This window comes from Pseudochaenichthys georgianus, chromosome 14, assembly GCF_902827115.2.
Source record: "Pseudochaenichthys georgianus chromosome 14, fPseGeo1.2, whole genome shotgun sequence".
In the NCBI taxonomy this organism is placed as follows: Eukaryota; Metazoa; Chordata; class Actinopteri; order Perciformes; family Channichthyidae; genus Pseudochaenichthys; species Pseudochaenichthys georgianus.
The window spans coordinates 8,911,951-8,924,580 of NC_047516.1; the positions used below are offsets into that span (position 1 = coordinate 8,911,951).

General features: G+C 46.0%; 1 pseudogene; it reads left to right on the plus strand.

Moving 5' to 3' along the window:
* Positions 1–1,458: 1,458 nt before the first annotated feature.
* LOC117458589 (solute carrier family 22 member 4-like) lies at positions 1,459–11,662 on the plus strand (annotated as a pseudogene).
* The last annotated feature ends 968 nt before the right edge of the window (positions 11,663–12,630 follow it).

Here is a 12,630-nt window from a genome sequence, read left to right on the forward strand (position 1 = left end):
GTCTATATGGCGCGGGTCTGTAGTGAAGGAGCGCGCTCACGGGAGCCTGCTCGCGCTGCGCTCCGCAGCAAACAGCTGTTTGCTTTTCACCCAACAACGACAAGCGACTCATGAAACGCTATATGTTGTAGCGTTAATAAACGAAAAAATTTAACAAAATTGCTAGTCAAAATACCAATACCACAGGAAACATTTTTTTTAAACAATATTTTTAGTGGCCCGAGCGGGCAAGTGGAAAGTACGTTATGCTGGCCCGGGGTGTCTAAATAGTGCTTCCGGGCCAGCGGGCCATTTATAATGTCGAGCCCTTCAGGTACTTTCACTTTACCTGAAGGAGTAAAGTACTTCACTTAATGCAGTAGGCCTACTCCACCTGGTGGTCATATGGCTCTCTGGTATTTACAACATGCTCTCTTCACTGTTGCTCAGGAGTTGAATTGTTGACACACATCTTTTTGTTTGTTTCTTTATCTCTCTTGTTCATTTCTTATTTGTTTCTACAGACTTTATTTCAAATGTATTTAAAATCACAGCAATATGGTATTCTAAGAGGGGATTATAATGCATTGACCAGAACTGTTGGATGACTTGACCGGATGAAAATTCAATTTGATTTTAAAGATATCTCCTCATTTTCTCCGCTTTCTTTCACCAGTTCTGTGGAAACTAGTCGTCTTAAGGTTTTTCTGCATTTTTGATCTGATGGTTTGTGGTGAAGCGCAGACAGGAAACAAAACAACTAGAGTGAACAAAAAATATGTGTTGATTGGGTTCATAATAAAAACAAAAATGTATTTGAAAAGTTACAAAGCATATATTTTATATATTATATGTATGATTACGTTTTTTTATAGAGTCTCTATAAAAAAAATAAAAACTGTCTCAGACTGTAGTATTATTGGTATTTAAGTTTAGAATTACTTAAAAATGAATTATTACAGCACTGAGCATTGTGTAATTTCAAATATTTCAGTGAAGATCTTAATAAAAATAACTGTATTTATCCATCGCTTTTTGACTTTGACAACTATTGCTTCTAAAGGTTGAAACAGTTGTTTACTTTATTGACACAACTCTGGTAATGCGATATGTATCATAATACAGGGGTTTTAATTCATTATCTCGTGATATATTGCAAAACACTGGACATATTATTGCTTAAATATAATTTTACAAAAGTGATCGTAGTCACTTGAAATGCTGGTAGAAAAACTGTTTTCTGTATGCATCTGTACAGGGTGACCTGCATTTGTGGTTATCACTGTCTTTCTTAAAGGGGAGGAACAAACAAAATAATCAGGGCGTTCCTAGAAGGAGGAGCATATCACTCGGTGAACCTGCTATGTATAAATACAGTTCTAATAAAGAGTGAATCATGCAAACAATGGTTGACAGAGGCTGTGTACTGACAGTGCAGTTGAGGATCAAGTTATTGTGTTGCATGGTTTGCTGACTGTCATGCCGAGACAAGGTGGTGGCTGAATAGGAATGTCCCATCCGAGTTTAGTTTTTTTTTTACAACTCTCTTGTATGCCACAGCCTGGCTCTATCACTACCTATATTACATTTCCAGGAAGACAGATGATGTCATCGTCATCCTAGATATTTTTACACTATGAAGGGACTTTTGCTGACTCCATCTATTTCTTGGTCAGTGGGGAACGTTTATCCAGCAGGTTGTCTTCTTCCTGCTTTGTGTGAGCCTCGTGCCGAATGGGATTAGTACTTTCATTCTCGTTTTCCTGACGGATGTGCCAGGACATCACTGTGTTGTTCTGGTTTTCTCAACACCTTACAGAAGACTGGAAACAACCATCATACCAATACAGGTGAATCTGCTAAAGCTTTTCTGGAAATATGAATTCATTTTTTGTACACAAACTTTTGGATTATATCTTTATGAAATGTAAAGCCTAATATCCAGAATGAAACATAGAGGTTTTCGTCATTGAATGCATCTTCTTAGAGAAAATGTAACAACTGTGTCCTACATAACATATTTGTATTTTCAATGATAGACTATTTGCACAATCATTTGGCAAACCAGCAAAAGGTTACCCTTAATAGTTTAAGCATGCATGGGATGGCGCATCACTGGGATGGTTTCTTGTAAAAAGACAAGGATATAAATATCTATGTATTATCTTTTTAAACTAAATGTTGGCTACACTCTATGCTTATGTGATAGTACACTGTAGAGACAATCACGAGTATTGTTAGTGCACAGCTATATTGCCCAACGTTTGTTTCCCACATGTCCTTACACGCAGGGCTGCCCTGGCCACGCAAAGTTATGTGATGAGGCCCTCTGTGTTTCCGGGGGGGTGGGGGCTTTCACTATGTAATGTGTTACACGCTATAAACACATTACACAGTAAAAGCATACTTTCACTGAATAATCAACCTTCTGATAACACGTGTTGGTGAATTTTGTATCACTGTGACTGTTAGGTGGTGAATGGGAAACAGGAGCAGAGCAGGTGCAGCAGGTACAGGCTGGATGTTGTCAGAAACCTCTCTGCTCAGGGCTTCATTCCTGGCAGGGACGTCAACCTCACCGAACTGGAACAGGGAGGGCTGTGTGGACGGGTGGAGCTACAGCAAAGACATCTACCAGTCTAACGTAGTCTCTGAGGTGTGTGTGTGTGTGCATGCCAAACCTTTTTACCCGACCTTCGCAGTCAGTTTGTTTTATGTCTTGCATTTTTTATACCATTGTTGATACTATACGTGCTTCAGTGCAAGCTTTTTTCATTTTCTCTTAATGTGTACTAAATCAGCTAAGTACTTTCTAAATGTTATATTCATATCATTTGGATTTGTCTAAAACCTCTGTGCCTTAGCACAGCTGACACAGCGGAGTGAACACAGCTGTTGTCAGTCAGTAGACATGTTAATGCTTGCTTATTATTGTACCTATACTAATAATCCCTCCACAGAACAATGTAAGCATAGAATGTTAACAAGCTTAATGTTTAACAGTTTTCTTCTATTTTTGACTGTAATACAATATTGTTTGCCTATCTTGGACGAGGTACTGTGTATTAAATGTATTATGAATTTACACAAACATCTCAAATTCAATGTGCTAGATAGGGATCTACTCTCTTCCCGAGACGTGCCCTTTGACTGCTGTGCAAATTGTCTTGTTCTCATTCATAACACTGCGTTCGATGTCTCACTATGGGATGCGCCTCATCGCGGAGCAAACAGAAGCATCAATCTCATTACGCCAATCCTGATTGGCTGGTGATCTTGACGTCAGCGTCAGGGAATTCACCCCCTATAAGTAGCTTGCGCCACGACGCATGCGTCATTCAAACACCTCTTCTCGCTTCAGAGCACATCTCTATAGTAGCCGGACAAGCTTAACGGTCCACAGACTGAACCCAAATACCCATTTCGGTCGACGGGCGCTCGTCGGCTACTCCTTCTGCTTTGCAGGAAGACGGTAGTGCTCACGCAGTTAGTATTAAAATCGACCTCGCACTTCTCTTCCCCGGAAAGTAAGGTAGGTCTGATTTTTTAAGCTAGCAACACACCTGTTGCTAGCTCGCTCCCTCACTATCGACACCACGGTAGCGAGGAAGTTTTTTATTTTCTCTTCTCCACGGAGGAAGAAAGGATTAAAGGAGCATACTGTCACACCAGTCAGTATTCTCCGGGAATAAAAGACCCACACCGTCCTTTTCTCCGGATTAAGGACAGGTTGGTAACATCTTTTTTCTCCCATCTTACCTGTTGAGAGCGGGCCCTCTCCACGCCACGAGGCGAACAAGATGGAAGCCTCTCTCCCTCACACCAGAGGAGGTCAGGGACTCGGTGGCTCGACTCAGTGGCTCGACTCTGCGGCTGCGGGTTGAAGATCTCGGGCGCAGGACACACACCAGGTCTGCTCGGGCTGGAACCCGCCCGAGGCGCTATCGACAACCCCGGCTCGTGCGGACATTGTGTCCGCTACACCGTGAAGAGCCTCCGCCGACGGCTAGCACGACAAGCTAGCCTGTCGGAACAGGACCCCCCCATGTCCACTGACCCGCCGGCCGGCAGTCAAGACACGGGGGCGTCTGCTGCAGATGAGTGAACCCCTCTCCGTGTCGGTCTGGGCTCATTATCTGCGATGGCGCTACAGAACCGGAATCCCGCGCCCTGGCAGGCCGGGACCCGGTGACGGCCAAGGACACGCGGGAACGGGACCCCCACGCTTTACCGAGCTGGGGCTCCCGGTTAGACCTCACCTGGTCTCACCCCACGGAGGATGTCCTCGAGCTGGACTACGAGGAGGACGAAGAGGACGCCTTGGCGTTCCTCCTGTCCGAGTCGGATGAACAGGAAGAGAACACCTTCATGTCATCGGCTCAGGCTGCAAGCCTGGAGCGAGGGCTGCTCTCCCGTTGCGATAGCACACCAGCTTCGCCCTGTCTGAGGCATGGACCTGCAGGGCGTGTGTAAACACGCTGAGGCCAGACTCGACGTCCCGTGGCCTGAAATGGCCAAGGAGACCTCCAGGTCCCGCTACGAAGGGAAACATTTTCCCCAAGCAGCGCGGACAAAGAGGCAACTCCTTCCGGTCTTCCCGGAGATGTTGGATGAGGTGTCGGTGTCGTGGAGAGACCGGCCCTTCAGCAACAAGGTCCCAATCCAGGGTGCCTCCTCCCTAGACTGTGACGGAATGGAGAAGCTCGGCCTGCTCCGCATACCGCCCATGGAACCGCTGGTAGCGGCCCACCCTCCTACCGAGGATGGGCCCGTCACCAAGCAGGAACCCCACGCTGCCAGCAAAGTCGGACCGATTTCAGTCGACAATGACTGAACGGTCCTACAAAGCTGCAGCGTTGTCCACAGGGCCCTGAATGTGTCCTCGCTGCTAACCGCTTACCAAGCAGAGCTCTGCAAGGACCTGTCGGGTAACCCGGGGGCAGCCACTCTGGACGAGATGGCACGCGGTCACGGACATTTGTCTCCGTGTCCAACGCTGCGCCGTCTTGGCCACGGGCAAGGCAATGGGGATCATGGTGGTGCAGGAAAGAGTGAGATGGCTCAACCTCACCAACCTCCCAGACCGGAAAAAGGAAGATGTGCTGGATATGCCTATCGTTCCCGAGGGAATCTTCGGCTCCGCTCTCGCCTCCATGCAAGGAGGTGCGAGTCGAAAAAATAAGGAGGACGAGGCACTCCACCTCTGCCTCCCCTCGAAGGGTCCAGCCGCTGCCTTCGCAGCAGCAGTCCTTCGCAGCAGCAGTCCTTCGCAGCAGCAGTCCTTCGCCCCAAGCTGCCTCGAACCATGCTCGGTTTAAAGCACCGAAGACGCAGAGGTCGCAGCCCGCCCCGAGTCCCCAGCCCAGGCTGGAGACAAGGGCGAGCTGGCCTAGAAAATTTCCGGTTCCGGCTGCAGCTCAGGCGCAGCCAACCCAGAATTCGGCCAGCAGTCGAGGAAGAAGAAGCAAGCGGCGTGACAGCCCCCTCCTTCTCCCCTCTGTGACAGAGCTGGAAGTCCACGGTTCCCCTGCTCTATATGTGTTCCCGCCGCCTCGAGAGATGCCTCAACACCATCCTCAAGTTCCGCACAAACATATGTCACACATTGGTTGATTTTTCTGTCATAAAACATTTGCCCGCTGACGCATCCAGGCTTCAGGCCGAGGGCGCAGCCTCAAAAAAATGAAAAGAAAAACAATAAAACCAATAAACAGCCTGTCAACTGTTCCCTTCTGAGAGCAGCACGGCATCTCTCAAAAGGCGGATTACAGGCGGGTCTGTGAAGGCACCACCGCCACGCGCATGCGCAGTGCCGGCTGGGGCTTTAAGGGCACCACCGTCACGTTCATGCGCAAGTGCCGGCTGGAGTTGTGAAGACACCACCGTCATGCGCATGCGCAGTGCCGGCTGGGGTTGTGAAGGCACCACCGTCATGCGCATGCGCTGTGTCGGTGGGATTGTCGAAAAGGGGCACCACTGTGTTCAGGACACTAGAGGGCCCCATAACACAACAAATAGAGACTCAGAGGGGAAGAGATGTGACATCTCCACTGGCTCTAAGGAGCATGCAGTGGAAGATGCTCACATCATCTGCTTGAGTTTTCAAGACAGTAACACGGGGCTACAGACTCCAAATCGCTGTCACCATCCCTCACTTCTCGGGCATTCTGCATTCACAGGCCCGAGGAGAGTCAGCCCACATTCTGGAGAGATTGATTCTCTCACTCCTAGAAAAGAGGGCTATATATATTGTACCCGCCGAGCAGAGTCAGGGCGGCTTCTATTCTAAGTACTTCCTCGTTCCCAAATGGGGAGGGAACGGAATTCGGCCAATACTTGATTTGAGGGCTCTGAACAAATATCTAAAAAGATATAAGTTCAGAATGCTCACTCACACATCTCTGCTGCGGCTCGTGCGACAAAACGACTGGTTTACATCAGTCGACCTGAAAGATGCGTATTTTCACATCCCAGTATATTACCCACACAGGAAATATCTGAGATTCGCATTTCAGGGGATCTGTATGAATACAGAGTACTCCCCTTCGGTCTGTCTCTCAGTCCAAGGGTGTTTGTACGATGTACGGAAGCCGCGATAGCCCCGTTAAGACAACAGGGTATTCGCCTGGTGACCTACCTGGACGACTGGCTGCTTCTCGCACAGTCGGAGCAGGAGGCTGTTACGCAGACAAATGTCCTCGTAAAGCACCTGCTCAACCTGGGTTTCATAATAAACACAGAGAAGAGCATGTTGTGCCCCGCGCAGACTATACTCTTCCTGGGTTTACACCTGAAGTCGGTGCCCTTTACAGCCCGCCTGTCAGCGGAAAGAGTGAAAGCTTTCAGAGCTTGTCTCGCTCATTTCCAGCTGCGCAAACATGTTCTCTTCAGATCATGACTGGGGCTCATGGCGTCAGCCATCCTGGTCGTACGACTGGGACGCTTACACATGAGGGAGTTTCAGCGCTGGGTGGCCGCCCTAAAACTAAACCCCGCGCGCGGAGAGTGATGGTTACTGTGAAATGCGTAATGGCACTGCGCCACTGGCTGCACCCAACTTTCTACTACGAGGTGTGCCTATGGGTGCTGTCCTTTCCACGGAAAGTGGTCACCACGGACGCATGTCTGATAGGTTGGGGAGGTATTTATGAAGGTCGCCCGGTGAGGGGTCTCTGGAGCAGAGACCTCCAGCGGGCGCACATAAATTACCTGGAGCTTTTAGCGGTGTTTCTCACCCTAAAATGCTTTCTGCCTTTCCTCAGGGGACATCATGTCCTCGTGAGGACAGACAATACGACCAAAATATCGTATATTAACCGCCATGGGGGTTTGCGTTCTCTCCAGTTACACACACTGGCGCGCAAACTTATGCTATGGAGCGGTAGACGTCTCCTCTCCCTGAGAGCGACGCACGTACTGGGAGTGATGAACCTCGGGGTATATCTACTGTCCAGAGGTATACCACTTTATGCAGACTGGACTCTAAATCCAAGGATTGTGAGCCAGCTGTGGGTGCGTTACGGCAGAGCCGCGGTGGATCTGTTCGCATCGAAAGACAACACTCAGTGTCAGCTGTTCTTTTCGATGCGCGATCTAAATGCACCGTTAGGCGTGGATGCACTCGCGCACGATTGGCCCCCGGGCCTTCTGTACGCGTTTTCCACCCCTGGCTCTGATACCCCCAACTCTGGCCAGAGTGAGAGAGCAACGCCACACACTTATTCTGATAGCTCCGCACTGGCCAGCTATGTACTGGCTAGCGGAGATATATCAGCTGCTGTGCGGGCAGCCATGGCAGCTCCCACTACGCAGGGACATACTGTCCCAAGCGGGGGGGGCGATCTTTCACCCACACCGAGAGCGCTTGGCTCTATGGGCTTGGCCCGTGAGTGGTACAATCTGAATACAGTGTAACATGAAGCTGACCCTGGCAGCTGCCAAGCGAGCCAGTGGCACTCATGCGCTATCTGTACAGTCTTCATGCGCTCAGTTCGCCCCAGGGCAAACAGAGTGTGGTTGAAGCCCAACCCTGCCTTTATCTTAAGGCGATTGGTTCAGGTACCACATTTGACATTAAGGCATCCTCCCCTCCACTGTATTCCTCCGGGGAACAGCGGCCGGATTTGCCGTGTCCAGCCCGTGCTTTACGCACGTACAGGGACAGATCAAGGGTGCTTCGTCATAATGACCAAACCCCTTGTGTCCTGGGCTAACCCTTATAAGGGCAAGCCTGTTACTAAGCAACGGCTCTCCCACTAGTTTGTGGAAGCAATTGCTTTGGGGCCCATACGAGTCAGAGTTTGCAGGCACCCTCGGGTCCGCGAGCTCTTTCGACTCAGGATCTGGCTGCATCCTGGGCTCTGTCCAGGATGTCTCCCATCCAAGACATTGGTGCAAGCGGCGAGCGGGTCCTCGCCGCTCACTTTTGTCTGCCTCTTAACAGTTTGGACGTTCTACTCCCAGTGTGACTCAAGCAATGCTGGGCACCTGGTTGAGTCAGAGCTCTACCTGTTAAAGTTCTGGTTGGTTTGGTGATTTTCGAGATAAGCTCATCTGGCAATACGGGAGCTACAATTTCCCATAGTGAGACATCGAACGGAGTGTTATGAATGAGAACTATAGGTTACTTACGTAACCCCAGTCCTCAGAGTAACATGAAGTGAGATGTCTCACCAGATGGCCCTCCTTGCTATGGTGAAGCGAGAAAGAGGTGCTTATTTTGAATGACGCATGCGTCGTGGCGCAAGCTACTTATAGGGGGTGAATTCCCTGACGCTGACGTCAAGATCACCAGCCAATCAGGATTGGCGTAATGAGATTGATGCTTCTGTTTGCTCCGCGATGAGGCGCATCCATAGTGAGACATCTCACTTCATGTTACTCTGAGAACTGGGGTTGCGTAAGTAACCTATAGTTTTTCCACCTGCTAGTCAAGACTGGCAAGTTCAGCCTGTTTGTCTCCAGATTAGAATATTCTCTCTCTTTCAGATAGATGGTTTCATTCTTGTGATTTTAAAGTGAATATCTTCGTTAAATGTAAACAAAAAATAATAATTACAAATCTAAACTACATATCTATCAAGTGTTGTGACTGTATCTCTGCAAGATCACTGCATCATTGTCACATAATTATTAAAAGTACTAAAAAAGTCCCCCGTGTCACTTGCCGCTACAGTGGTTATTTACAGGGGCACATTTTACCACACAGACTTAGCATCATCAGAGCTGCAGAGAGATCATAACATTACCGGGGAAATACCCTGAACAATGCCAACAATGTCATTTTTAAATATGGTATTGTTTGGATATTCCAGTTCGACCTGGTGTGCAGTGATGAGTGGAAGCAGCCGTTCACCGCCACAGTTTACTTCATTGGAGTTCTTTTTGGATCCTTTTTCTCAGGACAGCTGTCAGACCGGTACTATAAAACACCAGAACCATGTGATGTATACATTACTAGCATTGCTGTGGCCTACTCCAACTGACGCATAAGACACATGGAGCATGATTTTATACACAGCTACTAAAACCCATTATGTTGGATTTTGTGTTATTGTGCCTTACAGATTATAAAAAGCTTTTCCAGCATCAGATTACATGGTGCTCAATAATGCCGTGATATAGTATATAACGTAACCTTAAGTGGTTTTTTTTCTTTTATGTCACAAAAACTGTAAACACACATGTTTGTGTGGAGCACATCTACACTCAAATATTCGACAGAAAAACTATTATGTTCATATATGTGTATATACTAGGTTATGCATTTGTTTTTCTTATTATGTTCACTTGTGTCTCATAGGTTTGGAAGAAAACCTGTGCTCTTTGCAACCATGGCAGTTCAGACGTTATTTTCCTTCATTCAGGTCTTCTCTACTTCGTGGACTATGTTTACTATCCTCCTCTTCTTCAATGGTTTGGGACAGATGTCCAACTTTGTGGCTGCTTTAGTGCTGGGTACATGTCACCGTCTATAATAGTGCCTCTGTCGTAAATAAAACACAATGCAGGAATGTGTTAAAACTTCTCTCTCTTATCTCTGCACACAGGCGCTGAGATCTTGACTGGCAATGTGCGAGTCCTTTACTCATCGTTGGGCTCGTGTTTAGGCTTTGCCATTGGTTACATGAGTCTACCTCTTGCTGCTCACTTTTTGAGGGATTGGAAATCTCTCATGTTGTTTTCGTCTTTACCCGGCCTGCTTTACCTCCCTCTCTGGACGTATGTTGCATTACATGAAAGTATAAATTTAAATCAATGTTTTACATACATTCCCTATAGAGGTATTCCCATAGTCACACTAAAGTACAAGATGAATACATGTGTAATTCTCCCGTCGCTCTCCCTCTTTCCTGTCTATATTCAACTGTACTATCAATACAAAATGTTTTATACTTTGTCTTTAAAGTCTCTCTGATCCAGCCCGAGTCTTGCTTTCTGTCTATCTGAAACACTGACGCAGGTTCATCCCAGAGTCTCCTCGCTGGCTGCTCTCTCAGGGAAAAGTGGAGGAGGCTGAGGCCATAGTGAGAAAGGCTGCTAAGTGGAACAAAGTTAAGGTTCCGAATATCATCTTTGAAGATTACAGTGTAAGTGTATCTGCTTTTCCTGTTGTTGGTACTCCGTTTTATAATACTTTTCTTATGTGTATCATTGTCAGGAATGTTGTAGGCCAGGGTATTAACACATCTAAAGTGATTTAGTAATTTCACAAGCAACATATATGTGTTATAGGTCTGTAAAAATGAATGGTCAAAAACATCTCGATTAGCCTTGCAATTAGTCCTAATTTAAAATAATACAAATACAGTACACAACCACACACATTAAAAATAGAAGGGGTTCTAGCCAAAAATCCAGAGCAGGGAGAGACGCTAGCAGGACCATTCACAAAATGTACCCCAGAGCAAGGGGTTTAAATCATATAACCCACTGGTAGCGCTAGTACATAATCTCATTTTAAACAAACATTACCATGTTGTCTCATCATAGCGCCATATGATATATCCATTTGTCATTTTCTGGATGGACACATTTGTATTTAAATTAGAAAAATGCATGTTTATTGTTGTTTTCATATAGATATTAGGCCATTGAGGAAAGAAACCACAACACAGGGTTTAATTTTGTTTTCAATTCTGCAGGGTGATGAGAAAAACACACAGCCTATAGAAAAAGCCAATGTCCCTCGACCTGCTGAGGAAAAGCAGCATGAGAACCACAACACTTATCTTCTGCTTTGTGTTGTAAGTATGCTGCTTTTTATTTCATTTACTTACAATGAGATTTTTCTGCATTATTAACAGCTACTATGATGTCTGAGAGGGCTCATCCCACTCAAACTCATGTAGGCTACATGTAAATGCACATTCACATAAAACAAACCATTATAATTATCACTTATTACACAACACATATTCAACACAGGAACAATCTGTTTACTCTAATCACTCAAATATACATTCATTCTATTTTCTTAACAGTTCTTTTTTTGATATATTCAATCATCTCCGATCCGTTGGTGTCTTTGTCTTGCCCAGCTTCTGTTCAACAACAGGATACTTTGGCCTGTCCCTGAACACAGCTCAGCTTCATGCTAACCCCTACATCAGCTGCTTCATCTCAGCAGCTGTAGAGGTACCAGCCTACATTTCTAGCTGGCTGATTCTGCACTACCTTCCCCGCCGACCGTCTCTCATCTCCTCTTTGCTTCTTGGAGCAATGCCGCTTTACCTCATACTACTGGTGCCTCAAAGTAAGCCCAAAACAAATATGGGGGGAGTCTCAGAACAAAGGTTTAATATAGAGAACGCTTTATATCTTTAAGAAAATTCACAATTGTTATTTATTCAAGCTATTCACCAAACATACTTTATATTTACCTCTGTTGGGTTAAATAACTGCTACAATTATATAGGAACTTCTCACAAACTCAATTACTGGATTTTGTATTTAATGGTGAGCAAGGGAAAGAACTATTGCATTGATTTGTGCATTTAATCATCATGAGTCAGGAATTAGTTAAGCTTTACTTTAAATTATGAGGTTTGTAACCTTTGTTATTGTATTGTAGGAGAAAATGGCTTCCTAGTACAAACATGGGTAAAATCAAGTGCTACAGTTGTGTATCTTATTAATGAAAAACAACAGTTGACAAACAATTTCTTTATTCTGTAGGTCTACCCAATCTCTGTATTGCACTGGAGATGTTCGGCAAATATGCTTTTACCACTACTTTCTCCCTGATGTTCACATACTTGACAGAGCTTTACCCAACAGTGCTAAGGAACACAGCAATAGGGACGTGCACGACTGTCTCCAGAGTGGGATCAAGTATAGCACCTTTTGTAATAAGGCTGAGTGAGTACATTTGCATTTGCTGCATTAATGCATGTCCAGTTTGTTATATCTTCAGAAAGTTTGAGAGCCTTACACACACTCTGACATAACTTCATCTAAAGCCCCCAGACTTTTCTCCAATCTAAACCTTACCTTTTCAATTTTTAGATACATACATATTATATCTTCCTTATATTATACTGTCGACTCTGGCTGTTGTGGCTGCCATCGCTACTTATTTCCTGCCGGAGAGTTTTGGAAAACCTCTACCTGAAACTATGACACGGATGCATAAGAGAGAAAGGTGGGTAC